This window comes from Phlebotomus argentipes, unplaced genomic scaffold (genome assembly GCF_947086385.1).
Source record: "Phlebotomus argentipes unplaced genomic scaffold, Phlebotomus argentipes genome assembly contig_58, whole genome shotgun sequence".
NCBI lineage: Eukaryota > Metazoa > Arthropoda > Insecta > Diptera > Psychodidae > Phlebotomus > Phlebotomus argentipes.
This window is the reverse complement of record NW_026776189.1, coordinates 20,482-40,145: the sequence shown is the minus strand read 5'-3', so window position 1 is coordinate 40,145 and position 19,664 is coordinate 20,482. Positions and strand designations below refer to the sequence as shown.

Below are 19,664 nucleotides of genomic sequence, written 5' to 3'. Positions count from 1 at the left end.
AAAAAATTTGTTTTGACAAAACAAAAAAAAATTTTAATTTAACTTGAGAAAATATTTTGTTTTTTATTTAATTCAGAATAAATATTTAAATATAATTAATTTAAATGTCTTGTTGAAAATATTAAAGTTTTTTGGTTATTTTGCAGGGTATTTTTTTGGTGGAAAAAATTCATTATTTTTTTTTAAATTTTCGACTGAGACCATTAAGATTCCTCAGAAATCGCCTAGTGTGTTTCCCTCTGGGTAATTGAATATTATGCGAGAAAAAGGGTTGAATCTCCACCGATGAGGGAGAGAGACTTTATCGCGTCCGGTCGCTGTAAATTGTGTCTTCCAACCAAGAGAGAAAGACACACACACGAAAAATCAAACCTTATCGCTTGTCGATCATCGCCTCCAAATTGCCAAATCACAAATTGTGTGGCCCTCCTTGTGGGATCACCCGCGAGAGTCCGTCCGGGTGGCGCGCAAAGCATCTTCCACCCATGGCTCTCTCTCTCTCCGTGGGGAGATTAACCGGATAAGATAGACCCCCTATCCGGTGTGATCTCGATGATCATCAATTGCAGAGCGGAGAATTAGCAAATTATCCTGTCCATCTCTCTCTCTCTTTCTCTCTTTTCTTCAAGGGGCAGATATTACAATCAGAAGTGGTGTACAAAAATATATATGCTGAAAAACCTTCCATTTCACCCAAATTGAGACATTTTTCCAATTAATTTTACTCAAAAATCAATTTTATTGCTTTTTTGAGGTTATGTTTATTTAAAAAACAGATTAAATTGTCAAATTTTTCTGTTTCTTGGCAGATTTGAGCATTTTTATGCGGAAAAAACTTCATTTTGATTGAAAAAAAAGCCTTAAAGGCAAACATAACCTCAAAAATATCATCTTAAATGCTGAAAAATGTCTCTTTGCCTCGGTTATTTTCGCAGATTTTTACTTTACAAGAATATTTGCAATTTAAAATTTAAGTCATTTTCTACATAATTCTGTTTAGAAAAAAACAGTTTTCTTGCTTTTTCTAGGTTATGTGTTTGATTTAAGAGAGATTCAGGTGAATCAAAAATCCTCAAAATCATGAAAATTGTGTTTAATCTGGAATTATTCCTCTTTTTCTTGGCAAAGTTATGCTTTTTTTGCTTTAAATAACGGCATATTAGGTAAGAAAAAGCTTAAAAATCAATCATAACCTCAAAAATATCCTTTTACACTCTTTGCTTAGGTTTTTTCGCTATTTATACTTTATTATCCATGTAAAAACATTCTGATTTGTCCTAAATTCACTTTATTTCCACGTTTGAAAAGTATCCAAAGAGTTTTAGTTCCGGTTTTCATAACCTCACAATTTGATCAGAATTTTTCTAAAAGCATTTTGTGATGACAAAATTAGGAAATCAAGACACAAATTTACCATGAACGAATCAAAGAACATTAAAATCAATTTTTACAATCTAAAATCTAAGTATTTGAGGAGTTTAAACTTCTTAAGACGGAAAAACCTGGATTAGATTTGTGATAAGTCATAAATTCGTTTAGGAAACAGTTGAAGAAGTGTAAGAAATGCCTTCAAAGACGTTCAGAAGTGTCTGGAAGTGGTGTACAGATTTGAGGCATATTATCTCCCCCTTGCTCTCTCTCTCTCTCGCTCTCTGCGTCTAGTCGTCATCCATCAACCTCATTCCCAACTTGTCCACTTCCCATTCCATCGCGATGCGCAAGAGATTTCCTCAATGCAGAGAAGAAGAAGCGCCAAATAAATTCCAATTAATGCAGCGAACGAAATGCGCTACCGCCCTGACTGTGCCATGAGAAAAAAGGACGTGATAAGTGAAGGCGTAGGTTGGCTTATGGGTGAGCTGAGCGATGCTGCCAAAGTCGAAATGTGACAGACTCGATTTGTAGCTAAGCTAAAGTGATGTTGGATTTGATGAATGAAGATTGGATACAAAAAAGCAATTGCTAGAGATAAAAAAAAATAAGTGGATTTCAATTGCCACAAAGTAGGCAATTAACTAGATTCATGAGCGAAAGCAGCATAACTAGAGGGCGCATAATGTAATCACTTTTACATAATTTAAACCGCTTTATCTCGGGTTCTATGGCATTGATTAAAAAGAATGAGTACATTTTAGAAACGTTTTAATCTAGACTATCAAATTATCTAAAAATTTCATTTAAAATATTTTCACTTTAGACAATATTTTTGAGTTAAAAATTAAACAGAGATAAAGGCCGGTAAAGACGTGAACTTTGACCCTCCATATCTCCCCTCCTATCATTTCAATCTTAACGAATAGGGGGTCTTTGGAAAGGTCTCGGCCTTAGCTACAACATATTACAATTAAAAGAAAATTGATAATCTAGTTTTCGAATTATTCGATTTCGAAATTTCGAAAATGTTTTTTTCGACTTTATCGCCTCTAGCGGTGGTCCTACCAAGTTATGATGTTTGGGTGAGAGATGGTATTTTATGATATCTAACTAACGAACTTTCACTCATTCAAAACGGATAATTAAAACCGGAGTTATAGCCATTTTTAGTTTTGAAAATTTGGACCCTAGTATCTAGGGTCCGGAAGGACCTAGGTCCTTCAGTGACAGTTCGTTGGAAAGGTCTTGAGGCCAACTATAACATACTAAAATTTGGGGCAAATCCATACCATATGACCTGAGTTAATGAAGAAATAGTGTTTTAGGGGTGTTCAAAATGGCGGATAAAGAGTTTGTGTGTTGGATTTGACATCCCCAAGTTCTAGCAACAGTAGGATTTTTGATTATTGGTGTAAACAGCATGTCGATATCTCTTTCCGTTTAGGTGCTACAAGTCCATTTACTACGGACGGACCGGCGGACCGACATACAGATGGTCAGATTTCGTCATAATTAGCCTCCCTTATGTCATTTTAGTCGATTTTGCGACATTTGATTTTTTGCGCGATTACAGATAGAGCCAGGCTACGCCCAGCTCAAAAATGAGTCCGCCAACGACAATTTCTTCTGCATTTTTCCTCTTTTTTTTTGTTGAACACCACAGCAATTTGTTCACAGGCCTGTTTATGTAAATGGCCAGTTCATTAAAGGCGACTAATTGTGGTTTAAGGAGAGGAGAGGAGAGAAAAAGAGTGCAAATTGCACCCTAATTGGGTCTCAATTGCCTCGCTATTAACATCTGGCGACAATTGCATTAAATTGTATTGTTGAGGTTGTTATGCAACTATGTTGACAAATGGATCGTTTTGCGCCACAGGAAGAAATTTATGGAGATGTGACAGAACACTTTTAATGTGTGTGTTGCTGCTGCTTGAGACACTAAAAATAATGTTAACACTTTCAGACACTTTGGAGTGTAAGAAAAGAGAAAAGTGACGATATTTGAAGTATTTTAAAATTAAACATGGATTTTTTTTTATTGTACAAATTACCATGTTTAGGGGTAAGTGGGGCAGTTTCAGATTCAAAATGCTGTTTCAACTTTAAGATTTTTTCTTGAAAAATCGGCTGAATATATTGCAATTATCACAACGCTCAAATAAACTCTTGTCTATTGAGCTTCAGAAAATGCCTTTCATTGGGCATTAAAACTGATCGTTTTCGCTCTAAAGGAGATTGAAAATAATATTGTAATTAATCTGAAACTGCCCCGCACGGGGATGTTTCGGATTGCTCTGGGGCAGTTCTAAATTTTCATTTATATTTACCATTAATTCCTTCGTGGAATTGTTGAATCGCGGGCAAATGATCACTTTGGTTTCTAATCTACACACTAAAACTGTTTAATTCCCTAAAAATCGCCTTTAAAGTACTATTTTCGCGACTTTTCTCGACACTTTTGCACGTACTGTCAAAATTTCTAAGCGAGAAGCAAGTTGCCCGTCATTTTTCCTGTATCGCAACGCCACCATGCGTCAACAGTGGCAACTTTCTGCTCTAAAATCAGTGATTTTCGCGTGTATTTTCTCACTTTTCAACTAAGAAGTCGTTTAACGTGATGAAGCAATGCAGCACAGAACGGCACTTTGTGAAAAATCTTCAATATTTGCCACAAGAAAATTTCGACCGTGATGTTGCGTCAGACTGTCAGAGCGCACTGTTCTCAGTCTGTGGTGATCCGAAACATCCCCGCGAAGGAATCTATATCTGCCCCATTGGATGGTTTTTGTGCATTTTCCACCACCCACTGAAAGGGCCGTGATCAGGAGGAAAAGTTCGTCCTTATATAGGATCTCTATTTAACTCTCAATATCCAGTAAAAGTGTTTCACGCGAATTGTGGCTTTTTTAATGGAGAAAACACACAATCAATTTGGCAGAAAAATTCTCGTCAATTTTCACTTATTTTATCTAAACAGTAAAGGCAAATCCTGTGCAAATTTTCGTCAATTGTAGTCCTTAAGGACTACAAAACATTGTGTGAAGACTAGAAATTGATTCATGTGAAAATCTCTGAGAAAATTAAGAAATCTGAAACTGCCCCGTTTACCCCTATCTATACGGAAATTTATAACGCGTAGTTGGCTTGATTATTACGACTGGCGTTATAGATATTAACTACGACGTTATGTATATTATAACGTATTTCCCCTCTTTTCTCTGTGTGTGCATTGGATATTATTCTGCATGGCATTAAGTGGAGTGAAATAACCTTAAGAGTTTACAACTCTCAATGATGTGCGAGTGTGTCGTCAAAGCCGAGGAAGATTTTGAGCATCAGCTGAATTGGTTAAGGGTTAATGTGAGAAATTTTTCGATTGAATTTATTGCCATTTATTGTCATTCGCGCGCACATCTTTTCCCATCGTGCGATGCTGCATTATCGCACCTGCTTAAGGTGCGAATCGCGCAATTGAATTTGCATGCGAGGTGACTTTTTTCGGCGATTGTGGACAACAAGAGGCGCACAGACAATTGATGAGGTGAATTGTGATTCCCGCTCACACAAGGGGTTTCCAATCTGGGGTTTTGAGTGCCACAATCTCTTGCATTTCTCTGTTATTCCCAAGTATTACCTCAAGTGGATTTCCATTCCTCAAAATTCCCATAATATTCCACAATTCATTCTTCGAATTATTCTTTCCCCGCCAAAACTCATTCGATTCTCCTTCAATTTGCTCTTTTTCGCATCTTTTTTTTCAGTTTTCTTCCAAAACAGAGATTGAAAATTGAATCATATCAAAAATATCTGGCTGAAAACTTCAATAATTTCCTTAAATACTGTTTCACTGTAAGTTTTAAGAGTTTAAAAAGTTGAAATGACGACTTTTGCAAGGAAACTTTGCCACAAAATAACCTCCAAAATCATTTATTTAGTTTTGCGTCTAAGCTAATATCAATGTTAAAGTCTGTTAATTAGGCTAAAACTGATTATAATCCCTAAAATACAGTTTTAGGATTATAAATAGTTTATTTTAAGAGATTTTTATTGTATTTCTTACTCTAAAATAGCAAATTTCAACTCATTGTTGAAATGATAAAAGATAAATATTCCCCAAAATTACTCTTAAATCGTTTTTAATAAGTTTATTTCAAGAATTCATTGAATTAAGGATTAGATTTTCACGAGTATTAAGAGACAATTCATAGATAAATGGGCGGAGCTTGCGAATGGGCGTGGTTTAAGCTGTAAACACTTGAAATAATCACAATAAAAAGTCAATAATATCCACTTTTTACACATGTTTCTCACAAAATACGAGATTTTTGGTGTGTTTTTCATTTCATTTCAACCCAAGCGAGAGAGATATCTCGCCTAGATTGACGAAATCTCACTTAAGGAAGAAAGGATGATTTTGCCGTCAAAAATACCAAAAAAACTCATTTTCCACAGTTTCTCGCCTGAAATGCCATCTCACGCCCCAGTTTTTACATTTCGAGAATACCAGCCCTGAAGTTTTGCAACTGTCTGTGATTCTCTATTCCATTCTTTATTAAATATTCCAATTATTCCTGGAATAAGTCTCCAATTTCATGCAGCTTTGACCCAATATTAGCAACCCTTTTTGGCAGCACAGTACACCTTTCTCGCGGCCAAACGGCGGCGACGGTGGTGTCCATAAATTCTTCAGCGGTGTGACAGTGAACCGTCGGTGAATGGGACACAACATTGACTGCCCATTGTATGCGCGATGATGTGTTTATTATCATACGGCGTGTGCGGACATCTCAATGAATTTCACCACATAACTTGATAACTTTTATCACCACTGCCGTGTGTGTGAAAGAGGGGAGAATTGTGGGCTGAAAGGGAGAAGAGATCTCAATCTTGACACGGTTTGCTCTTTTTTTTTCTCTTGTGGTGCACCTCTTGGCCATTGTGTGACTCTCTTCGTCTCAACAAGGGTGCTAAAATTCACGAATTGAAAATTAAAATGCGATTCTGCACGCAATTCTCCATGCCCCCATTGAGGTTCTCTTCAGCAACCATGTGGATGACCAAATACCATCCAAAGAGCACACAAAACTCCCGGCAATTAACACATTACACATTCCGGGGTGACAGAAGAGTCGTGGCGAAATGCAAGCCAAGATCATAATCGGGGTAATTAATGGACACTGTTTAACGAGACAGGAGGAACATTGGTGTGCTGTCGTGTCCATTTTCCACCCAGATTCGCACACCTGAAGCTCACATGCTTAAAATCACAACCACTTTCACCATCTTTCACGAGATATTCTGCCACAATTCCTCTGCAGAATCTTCAACACTTCCACACACTTCTTAACACCCCTTTAAAAATACATTTTCCATCGCTTTCTCACACTCAATTCTGGACTTATCACAAAGCTAATCCGGTGTTATCCATCTCAAGAAGTTTAAACTCTTCAAATGCTTCAGATTTCACAACGTAAAAAATGATTTTAACGTCCAGAATTTGTTCATGAACAATTTCTGTCGTGATTTTCATAGTTAATTCTTCAGAAAATGATTGAAAAAACATCTTGATAAAATTGTGAGGTTATGAATTCAGCTTGAAAAAGTACTTTAACGCTGAAAAAGATTAAATATGGCGAATAACACAATGTTTTCACTATAAAATGAGGTTAAATTTGCCACTTTAGAGCACAAATTGCAAAAATAACTAAACAAAGAGAATTTACTGAGACATTTTTGAGGTTATGTTTGACTTTCAGGCTGTTTTCTAACCTAATTTTAAGTTTTTTCGGACGTAAAAGCTTAATTTTGCCAAGAAAAGTGAAGAATTCTCAGTTTAAACACAAATTAGATGATTTTTAGTGTAATTTTGTCACATAACATTTAAAAAAAAAAGCAATAAAATTGATTTTAGGGTAAAATTCCTAAATTTGATTGAAATGGAAGCTTTTGCAGTGGAAATATTCTTGTACAGTGAAAAACGCTTAAAAATTCAATGCAAAGAGACATTTTTCTGCCATTTAAGTGACATTTTTGAGGTTATGTTTGACTTTTAGGCTTTTTCCCCAATCAATATATGAAGTTTTCTCGAACAGTTTTGTGGTACAAATCAGTCAAATGATTCCAGGACTTTTCTGCCATTTTCTTTTTTTATGCCACTGAGGCTGTGGTGAATTGCGGCGGCAGTCGCACATTGGAAGACTTATCTAGTAATAAATACTATTATTGTTATTATATCTGACTTGAGAGGTGGGTTTATGATGGGGCAAAAAAGCACACACTTCTTCTTCTTAGAGATGAGAGAATTACCCGCGGAATTTGTCGTAAATGCCCAACGTGAGAGGAATCTGTAATGAGTCGATTACTGTCACCCCAAAATTGGGAACTGCGCGGATCTCGCGAGATCAGGTACAATCAATTTGTCGACAGTGGATTGCATTCCATGCCGATTGAAGGACGGGTTTTGTGTGAAGCCCGCGCGCGGATTGCATTCCATTCTTCGCCAAAGAGCGACCTCCAAAAGGTGCCCCAAAAGTGTCCCTCCAAATGCAATTGACCGGTTGGGGGGGGGGGCAAAGGGGGGTTGCTGAAGGCATTTGAGGTATTTGCACGGATTCATACTTCTCTACTGTGGTGAGGAAGCAAATAAACACACTTGTGATGATTTTAACACAAAATAAACTTCATCGAGAGAATTATATAAGAAAAAAACTGCTTTTTCGGAGTCTAAACTCAAACTACATCACTTAAGTTATCGTGATTGAGTCTATACAGTATGTAAGGATGGTTAACCCATGAATTATGGATAATCTTTCACTTTAAACACACCAAAGTTGACTCTGTTACCAATAAATATCGGAATTTTAAGAGAAACAACAGCTTTTGCCTCTTATCTTCCTCATTTAAGGCAAAAACAGTAGTAATGTTACATATCTTATCATGATCTTAATCCTGGAGGCTCTTAATTGGGAAATTTTGAGCTTTTCTGTACTAAAATCCCATAATTGCAAACATAACAAGAGTTATGTCCAGAGATTTGTTATATTTTTCGTGACATTCTAGACACAAAATACATAATCGAGCAATCAAAAGTCAATTAAACATACTTGAGCTTCTAGTTCATCCATCATAGATCAACCAAAAGCCCGTTAAAGACACTTAAAAAGGTTCAAACTAAGTCCAGAGGCGGTTAGGCGCTTTATACAAATTAAATGATTTATATAAGTTTTTTCAGGCTATGATTGCTATTGTCACGAATTTAAACTGTCTTAATGGTAAAATATCTGTGAATTCACGCACGTACAAAATACTAAAGTTTAATTAAAATCTCCTAATTTTACAGCGAACTGATTTTGTGCTAATTTTAGTGAAAATTTAGGAACACTGAACGCCTTTATGTCATCAAAGTGTTGTCTCGTGCGTGACACGCGAAGTAAGACTCGTTTAGATCGTATGCGAAACTGAAAATCAACTGGACAATTATCCTGAAGACACCGCGAATACATTTAACACCACAAATAAGAACACAAAATATCACAATATTTGAAGAGTCAATTTATGCAATAGTTTCAGGTTTAGTGTGACGAAAAGGGATGAAGAATTAGGCGGAATGTCTTCAAACTTGCCATGATAATTACTCCATTAATATGAAAGAGAAGATTGGTGGAAAATTTCACATCTCTCAAGAGTTTCACGTGAAAATTCGCAGCACATTAAAGACATGCAAATTTCTTTCCACAAAAAAATCCCTTTTTTCTGTGAAAAATTCGATATTTCCTTCAATTTCTCGAACATTTTCCTTAAGATAAAAAACATTAAGAATTTAATGGTCTTTCAAATGGCGTTGAAATCATGACGATATCTCAATTTGTGGTCGAGATATTGCAAAATGCAGAGAAATGTGCGCAAAAAGACAACGAAAATGTTCTTAAGACGCTGCATAATTTGCTCTAAATCCATGGTTTAACCACAAAACTGACCCCGATAATCACATTAAATCATGAGTTTAGAATGTCTAGAAGACATTTTCATCATAAACACGTCTTCATTTGATTTTGCTAACTTGCTTTTTATATGTTTTTCTCTGTTGTTTAACACTTTTTCACCATTTCTTCACTTCTTACGCATCAATTGCGTCTCAAATCCTGTTCAAAGATTTTTTTTGTGATGTGTTGGAATAAGAGGTCAAGTTGATCGTTCAAGAACACTTATGTAGCCGTGAAAAATACAGAAGTTTGCTATTAAGACGTGTGATTTTTAGTCAATTTCACAGAAAATCTGTAATTTCTTATTGATGAATGGCAAGAAAATGGCTCAAAGTGTCTAAGAAATTCATAATATTGCACATTATGCCCATGCTGTGCTGGTAAACCCAACATTGTAGCTATTATTGCACTCAAAAATACTTCTTCGAACGCTTAACACTTCACTCACAGTGGCTCAACTTGTGTTAAATCACGATTAAACACACAATTTAATTCCTACCTGTTGGGGAGAGTGAGAGCGTGGGCGGTGGCGGTGGCGGAAGTGATCCGCCACCGGCTAAGGGGGCTCTCGGTGGTTCCATGGAGCTCCACGGAGCACTGGGCAGAGGCGCGAACTCACTCCCGATCGTCGATCCAATCAACATGATACACTTTATCACTTTCTTCCCTATTCTCTGGGTTCACCCTCTCTCGGCCAACAAGAACAAGAAAAAACCACCCTTAAAACTCAATCACACCCAAGCATTGTCCACCTTCTTGACCACGCACCACAAAGTTCCTCCACACACAGAGAGAGTGAGTGAGAGAGAGTTTTCGGCCAAAAAGACAGTCCGGAAGTTGAGGAAAAGGCGCACTCTCGAGAGCCAGCAATCGAGAAAAGAAACACCTGTGAGAGATGGTCAGATCGCGCGACTGTCGATCTTGTCGGCAAAGGTAGCACCGTTCGACTAAAAGGAAGGAAACAAGAAGCAACGAAGGTTCGAGCAAAATCAAGCACCCGTGAGCTTGAGCCGCCGCGCGTCAAATCGCGCCTCGGCACACACACACACACACGCCGGCCCGGGTCGGAGTGAAAGAGGAGAGCATCTCACCTGGCGTGAGATGGCACAGAGGTTGTGTGAGCGGGATGGAGTGATGGTGAATGGGCGCAACCACTGGGTTTACGTGGTCTTTAATATGAAGAGCACACACCTAATAACCGCCTCGTGCGCACACAGGTAAATAGCGCCATTCAATTGGCAGGGCGCTTCTCATACAGTGGCACTCTTCGCACACCTTCGCCGCGGCCCCCAATCTCCTATTCAATCAACCCACACACTTTGCATAATGGACACCCGAAAGAGTAGCCGCACAGCATCCATTTGGAGATTCATCTCAAACACCCGCGCAGGACACATTCCCTTGCGCCCCACCCCATCTTGGGCGCCTCTCAAGGGGGAAAATCACTCGCAATTTGACATTATTCAATCATTTTTCGCTGATTATCTGGGATTATTACGCAAATATTGATTTTTTTGTACGAAATCTGATTGTTTTTTTATTATTCCGTGAATTTTTCATGAAAATTTAATTATTTTTTGATTATTTTTTGATTATTTTCTGAATATTTGATTAAAAATCGATTATTTTATATAAATTTGAATTATTTTTTAGTTTTTTCTGAATATTTGATTTAAAATCGATTATTTTATATTAATTTGAATTATTTTTTGATTATTTTCTGAATATTTGATTAGAAAATGTTTAGTTTATACAAATTCTGATCATTTTTTAGTTTTTTTCTCAATATTTAATTAAAAATCGATTATTTTATATAAATTTGAATTATTTTTTGATTATTTTCTGAATATTTCATTAAATTTTGATTATATTTTGAATTTTTTTTATTATTTAATTCAGATTTGGATTGTTTTGTAACTTTTTTCTTGTGAAAAGAATAATTTTTTTTCTATTATTTAATTCATAATTTGATTATTTTGTAATTTTTCGTGGAAAAAATTCTTTTTTTGGTTTTTCTTATTCAGAATTCGATTTTTTTATCCAATTTTACTTGGAAAAATAATTATTTTTTGAATATTTTTTACAGAATTTGGTTATTTAGCTTCTTTGTAAATCTACTTGGGAAAATAATCACTGTTTTTTATTATTATTTTATTAAAAAATTATTTTGGCAAAACAAAAAAAAATATTTTTAAATTCAACTTGAGAAAATAATTATTTTTCTTGATTATTGTGTAATTTTATTTCGGAAAATAATCTTTTTTTTCATTATTTTCCCCAAATAATTGGATTCTTTGATTAGGAGAACATTAAGTTTCCTCAAAAATCGCTTCTTGTGAATTGCCCATCTTGAGCGCCTCTGCTGCCCAAGAGTTGCACCGCGATAACAGGGACAAGTTCACGCTGCAAGAGTGACTTATTGGTATTTCTTCGTGATATGCGAAGTTTCTGTGCAAAATGATAAATGACTGAGACAATGTTTGATATTTGTGAGTGTGTGTGACAGAAATCTGTCGAGGGGTGAAGAAAAACACCATCTCAACATGTTCTAGGATTAAATTCACCCAATGAATGTCTTTTGAATACATATTTCTCATGAGTGAAAATGACACAAATTATAGGAATAGAAAGAAAACAATTATAAATAGATGTTATTCTTAGCGCACAATAAATATCACAATAAATAATATAAAATTAGCGATGATTGCTCAAGTGAGGAATGAAAGAATCATTTCAGCTGGAATATTACAGAATATCTAAGAATGGATGCAAAAATAAGTGAAAATCCCTTTGGAATACGCAGAATGTGTGATGGAAAATTAAAGGCATTTACATTTTCGCTCTTAGAATACATAGAATATATGAGAATTGATTCAATTATTCACTCAGAAGAATGTGCTTTTGTGAGTGAATTAAATTCATATGCTTCACAAATATCCTTTTGCGTGGTTTGTAATGAATAATTGATTATTGTGAAGCGTTTAAATTCCCAAAATTAACCAATTATGGTGTAAATTATTGTATAAAAAACTGCCCAAAACAGAAAAAAAATATATGAAAAAAAAACCTACCACGACCTGGACACGAACTTATGAATGCAGGTGTGCGAAGAAAAAGGACACGAACATGCAATATTAGCAGCTTTTCAAAAGACTATTGTAGAAAATGACATTTTAGGCTTGAAAAAAAAAGAGTTTTTAGGAGAAATTTCAAATCCAAGAATGAACATTAAAAACGCTAAAAAGAATGTTAGGGAAAAAAAACTTTCTCTCATTCTGAGAGAAGAGCATTTTTGAGCGTCAGATGAAGTTTATTATAGAGATAATTCTTGAAGAGAACATTATATTTGTCGTGTTTGAAAGAGTTTTTAGGAGAAGATTGAGGAAAAAATGCCGATATAAAGTGGATAAAGTGAAGGAAAAGACCTTGAAAAAGAGTTGTGAAGAAAAAAAAAACGAAATTGCAGGAGAATCGAACCCGCGACTTCACAATCTCACGATCGGAAATTTGCGCTGGAACTTGTGCAAAAAAGTCTTTCTGTCTATCGATGATTTCGGCAACATAAGTTCAAATTACGAATGGATAGAATAAATTGGAATATAGATGGAAGACGAAAGAATGAAAACCCACTTTTCTCCAACATCAGCAACCCTCGACAATTAGCTATAAGATTTATTGAAATTATGGTGACTTAACGACATTTCTAACACGTTTTTGCTTTTGATGTTGGATAATTTGCACTGAAAACGTGTTTTTTTACTTATCAAAAATCCTTTGTTTATGGGAAAAATCATTAAATCTGTTATTGGTAAATCATTTAATACTTCTTCTTCTTGTTAATTCCACATTTTTTGGTGCGCGTTGAAAGTACTTCAAAAAATCCATTCTATTTCCTTTTCATGATTTCTTAAATTCATTCTCAACTTATCATTAACTAATCTTAATAGGTTTAAGTCCTTTAAATGGTTGGATTGTAGATTTTCACAACAGATTTTACTGTCTAAGAATTTGTTTAGTAAATGTTATTCATCTGAGAACCCTTTAAGATAATCAAAAAATGCTTCTTAGCGATTTTTGAGGTTATGAATTCGTTTAAGAAGTCTTTTTGGACTCTGTTTACCGTTTTAAAGTTTAAATTGCTAGATATCACCTTGGATATTTCTTTGTAATCTGTTTAAAAACAGTTGTTTTTTAATGTAAGATGGACAGAAACTTACAAAGTGGACATTCTTAAAGAAGGAAAGATTTTTTTGAGGTTCTTTTCGTGTTTTAAATCGTATAAAAGTCACAATTCTTACCAAAACACGTAGAAATGATTTATTCAGTGTGTCCAAAATTGATTATATTTATCTATATTTTTTTAATTTATATATTATAATTTTTTAACAAAAGAGCAACAAAAAGCAAATATTGCTGCACTTTAATTTCTTATAAATAATTGCTTAAGAAAATATTTTCGCGTTTTTCTTCGGTCTCTTCAAAGGACAATTATCGAATCTAGAGCTCAGGATTTCACGAAAAAATCTTCTGTAAAACATTCTCAACTTCTGAGAAAACAATTTGTACTCAAAAATTCTATAGACGAAAGAAATTTTCTCATCGTGATGTTCTTCTATGGTTATTTAGGCACCTAATTTGAAGAGACTTGTTTGAAGATCAAACTCTGAAAGCCATAACAAAAAACTAATATTTCTCCCTCTTTCTCTCTTTTTGAAAATGTCTCTCAGGAGCACCAAAAGCTAACCTTAAGCACAAACCATCATTTTGACTCACGCAACACAAGATTTGCATTTAAATTTCACGGTAACTTATTGAGCAATTATTCCCCAAATCAATGGCCTAAAAGTCTTGGTTGAAGATAAGAGTGTTTTCCCATTGGCATAGGCAATAATTTCCCACAATTCGTTTCTCACGAGCCTCCTTGGATGTGAGAGAGAGAGATTCTTTTGCCACGCCATTGTGTGTCTTATCGCCATGGCTCTTTTTCTTAATGGCTTGCGCTACAGAAGTCTTGGAAGAGCAGAACAACCGCATTTCTCAGGTGACACACAATCAACCCAGAGGCCATAATGACCGGTGCGGAATCGATTTTCAATACAGCCCAATTTACATTTCTCCCCACTGGCCGTGAGATATTGCTGGATAAGCCAAGGGGGAAATAATGTGGCCTGAATTTGTACACAACTTTTTAACACTTCCACAATTTGCCTGACAATTCAAGAAACTCGAAATCTGTTAAGTTTCTATCTGATATTTCTGTAAGAATCAACTTAAAACCGCTGTTTTTGGACATCTTTTCCGACCATAACCTCAAAATATAACCAAGAAATCGTCAAAAGCAACTGTTTGAAAGCTTTCTGGATCACAAAAACATCTCAAAATTGCTGATTTGTAGTCAAAATTGTCTAGAAAGTTGTGTAAATGAACATTTTCCAAGTGTCCAAATGACTAATTTTGAGGTCATGTTGAATCTTAAAACTATTTGGAGTGTTTCTTGCCATCAAAGGAGTTCAATTCAATGGTAAGATTACTTTATATTAATTTTCCATTCGATATTTCTGTTAGAAACCACTTAAAACAGCTTTTTAGGTATCTTTTACGACCATAACCTCAAAATGTCACTAAAAGATCTTAAAAAAAACTCATTTTCGAAGCATTCTATATCTGCAAATGAACTTAAAACTGCTGTTTCAGAGTAATAATTGTCCGAAAAGCTTTCTAAATTAGCATTTTTCAAGTAAAAATGATTGTTTTTGAGGTTATGTTGAATTTTAACACAATTTGCAGTGTTTCTTGACATCAAAGGACCAAAAAAGCTCTGTTAATTCCTTGAAAATGCCTAATTCTTCCTAGGAATTGAAGAATTTATGTTCTAAAATGCTAATGATTCAATAAATTTGTCCTTAAACTTTATACACCACTTTTTGACACTTCCACAATTTCTCTGAAGAATCACAGACAATTCCAGAACATCAGCACTGCTTAAAACATGCATTTTCCTTATTTTCTTCTCCTTTTTCAGATGTTTAAAGATTTTTTCAACAGCCAAAAGACTCATAACCTCAAATTCAGGAGTTTTTCTACTAAAAAGACGCCATTTTTTTATGTTTATGGCCTTGGAAACTTACGGAGAAACAGTATTTTGAGTTTCCAGTGGATCTTTTAATGTGATTCACTCTTAAATCGTTCTTTTGGATGCATTTTGGAACATAACCTAAAAATTAGCATCAGATATCCAGAAGAATCTTTGAAAGAATCAATTTTGGAATGTTTTAAAGGCAAATTTTGGTGAATATTAATCTCTTTTAGAGTAGAAAACCAATCAAAAATTTCTTAAAATCGACTATTTTGTATCTTGAAACAATATTTTAGAGGTTATGATCAATTTTAGCGTCATTAATACCAGTTTAGCATTGAAAACTTGTGATTTTCATATGATTTCATTATTATGTTATCAGTAAATGCAGAATTTACCAGCTTAAGCGCAGGAATAATTGATTTTGAAGGGTTTTTAGTGGCAAATTTTGTCTTAAATTCATAACATAACCTAGAAAGATGGGAAAAACAATTCTTTTTGTGACTTTAAGACTTTTCAACCCATCATATTGGGATTGATCAAGCACGTTCACTTCCAAATACTTCTATAAAAATTGTGTACACCACTTCTGACCCATAATATCTGCCCCTTGGAATAAGCAGTTTCGTCATAGTTTCATCACGTGTTGACGTAGTTCTTCACCCCGCGACGTGTGGCGGATTTTGAGTTCTTGAAGTCCAGTGCAACAATTACACTTGAATTATCTCTCGCGCAGAGATGCACCATAAATTGTGTGGAGTGTCCATTAGAGTTGTGCAAGGTCTTCGCCAAGGCTCATCCGTCAATTTAATTGCCCGGCGAGTGATGTGCCAACATTCCTGTGCGCGGCGCTGCACAATTGCCTGGGCAAATAGAGGCAAGAAATGAATGGTTTCTCACCTCCGCGCAGAAGCCAAGGGGAGGAATAATTTGCCTGAAATCTCTTCACCACTTCTTAACAGTTCCAAATTTCCCTGACGACTTCTAGAACTCGAAGTCTCTTAAGTTTCAATCTGATATTTCTGCAAGAATCGTAAGAATAGACTTAAAAATGCTGTTTTTGACCATTTTTTTCCAACATAACCTCAAAAATATCACTAAGAAATCCTGAAAACCACCATTTTGAGGCTTTTCACATCACAAAATCATCTAAAAATTGCTGATTTAGAGTTAAAATTGTCCAAAAAGCTCTTCTAAATGACTAATTTTCAGGTTATGTACGATCTTAGCACAATTTGCTGTGTTTCTTGGTATCAAAACAGTCCAATTCAAGAGAAATTATATTGTATTGAGTTTCCATTCGATATTTCTGTGAAAATCGACTGAAAACTGCTGTTTTTGGACATCTTTTCCGATCATAACCTCAAAATTTAACTAAAAAAGCTTCAAAAACTCCGTTGGAAAGCTTTCTGGATCACAAATCATCTCAAAATTGGTAATTAACAGTCAAAATGGTCCAAAAAGCTTTCTAAATTAGCATTTTTCAAGTCAAAATGAAAATTTTTGAGGTTATGTTCAATCTCAGTACAATTTGCTGTGTTTCTTGGCATCAAAAGAGTCCAATTCAAGGTAAGATAACGTTTTTATTCGATTTTCATCCGATATTTCTGTAAGAATTCGCTTAAAAACCGCTTTTTAGTGTGTCTTTTCCGATCATAACCTCAAAATATAATAATAATAATATTATTATTATTAAAATTATATTTTTTTTTTGCAATTGTAGTTGAGAAAATAATCTTTTTTTTAATTAATTAAATCATAATTTGATTATTTTTTAATTTTACTTGCGAAAATAATCTTTTTTTATGATTATTTTACTCAAATAATTGAATTTTTTGATTAGAGAAACATTTTAAGTTTCCTTAAAAATCGCTTCTTGTTTATTTGCCCCTTAATTTCTCAGCAGAGCATTTTCAAGACTTCACTTCAATATCGCGGCAAAATTTGCCAAATTTATCTTAAAAAAGCCTTCAAATCGTTCGTTAAAGTGTAAATATTTCAAAGTATTTTTTATTTTGTAAATATTTTAGTTGATTTTATCAGTATTTATTGGAATTTTTGGACTAAAATATAGTGAAATAATTGGAAAATCTGAAAATTTTTATTTTTCAAAGTCGATTTTATCGAAAATAGTTCTAAAAAATCAATTTTTCATACTTTCCTTGAACTCTTCCTTAATGTTTTCAAGTGAAAAAATTTAAAAGATATGAAAAATATTCATTTAAAGTCTTGAAAAACATTTTAGAATAATTCTAGTTCTAAGTTTTATGCGTTTGACTGCAATTTTTGAGACATTTTTCTTATGGGAAAAATTCTTCAGCGTAAACAATGTAAATTCGACTTTTCATTCGAATAAAACATGACAATTTTTAAATAAGATTTTTTGCTGTTGTCTCATAAGATAGAAATCTCAAGATTCTTGTACAGAAAGACGAAAATTATGATAAATCGACTTCGATATTGAATTTTTGGAACACTTTCACTTCTCAACAGTCAGCAAACACTTCCAATTGTGTTATTCCCCTGTTGGCCGAAGACGCAATTGACACTCCGTCATGCGAGTGTGTCTCTTTGACCATCGTGCCATCGCTCGAATGCGAGCATCGACTTTGTCGATCCATCAAAGAGTGCCTTTTCGCGCGCCCAAATGCTCAAAACTCCGCCTCGCGCGCGCATTCTGTCTCACTCTTTGACACTGTGCGCTTGTACATAAAACGCCCCTTTTGCCCATGTATTCACCCCCAGTTGTGAATTACAATCCCACCTCCTCCTCATAAGCCATGGCGAAGCCCCACCAAAGAGCGCGCAAAAGGTGAGTGAACATTTGTGTGTGTGTGTGTGTGTGTTTCGCCTGTGAGCTCAGGAAGTGCCCAAAAGGTGAGCATAAGTGAGCAGAAAAAGGTAAACTTTATCACTCTATCTCACTTCCTCCTCATCATGGTGTCCCACTCTGGCGTGCGTGCAGCAAAGCTTGAGAACTTTTCACCATCAGTGGAAAATTTACTGTGAAATTATATCGGGGGGTTTTTGCTGAATTTTTCATGATACAGCAAAGTTATACCATCGCATTTGGACGACGAAGACAAGAAGCAAATAAGAGTTTTTGAGATAAGAAATTCAAGTCACTTCCAGACACTTCTCAACGTTTTTGAAGGCATTTCTTGCACTTCTTCAACGTTAAATTTGTCATTTTCAATCACAAATCGCCGAAATAACCAAGGAAAAAGACAATTTTCTTGTCTAAAACACAATTTTTGAGATTAAGATTGACTTTTAAGCTTTTTCTTCATCAATATCAAGTGTTTTTTTTCGATTAAAAATTCTCAATTACAGTAGCGAAAATTAACTTAGGACACCTATGATGAAATTTAGGTAATTTTTCCACTTTTGACGATGAAAATTCGATATTTCCTTCAATTTTCAAGACAATTTTGTAAAGATAAAAAACAATGAGAATTTAAAAATCTTTCAAATGGTGTTGAAATTATGGCGATATCTCAATTTGGGGCTGAGATATTACGAAATGCAGAAAAATGTGCACAAAAGACAGTGAAAATTGAGTTAAGACGCCGCAGATTTTGCTCTAAATTCATGGTTTAACCACAAAACTGACCCGGATAATCACATTAAATCATGAGTTTAGAATGTCTAGAAGACATTTTCATCATAAACACGTCTTCATTTGATCTTGCTAACTTGCTTTTTGTAAGTTTTTCTCTGTTATTTAACACTTTTTCATCATTTCTTCATTTCTAACGCACAAACACTTAGAAAAATTCTGACAAAATTGTGAGGTTATGAAAGCGACTTAAAAATCTTTCTTCACTTAATTTGAACGTTTTTACACCCAGAAAATTAGTGAATATGACGAAGAACAGAATGTTTCTACAAGACAATGACATTAAATTTGTCGAAAAAGACAATTTTCTAGACTAAAACACAATTTTTGAGGTTATGAGTGACTTTTAAGTTGTTTTCTTACCTAATTTGAAGGTATTTAAAGCAGAAAAAGCTTAACTTTGCCAAGAAAAAGAGAAATAATTCCAGAATTAACACAATTTTCATGATTTAAAAGACTTTTTAATCACCTGGATCCCTTTTAAATCAATCACATAACTTCAAAAAAGCAAGAAATTTGATTATTTCTTAACAGAATTATGTAGAAAATGCCTCAATTCGGTTGAAATTGAAGCTTTTGCATTGCAAATATTCTTGTACAGTAAAAACCGCAA

General features: G+C 34.7%; 1 protein-coding gene across 1 annotated transcript in view; it reads right to left on the bottom strand.

Annotated features, from left to right (window-relative positions):
- Positions 1-9,916, bottom strand: part of LOC132264391 (paired box protein Pax-6-like) — a 42,498-nt gene extending 32,582 nt beyond the window's left edge. The window contains exon 1 of the mRNA XM_059764589.1: positions 9,856-9,916. The gene's annotated coding sequence lies outside the window, so the exon portion shown is untranslated. The remainder of the gene's footprint in view (positions 1-9,855) is intronic.
- Positions 9,917-19,664: the final 9,748 nt, after the last annotated feature.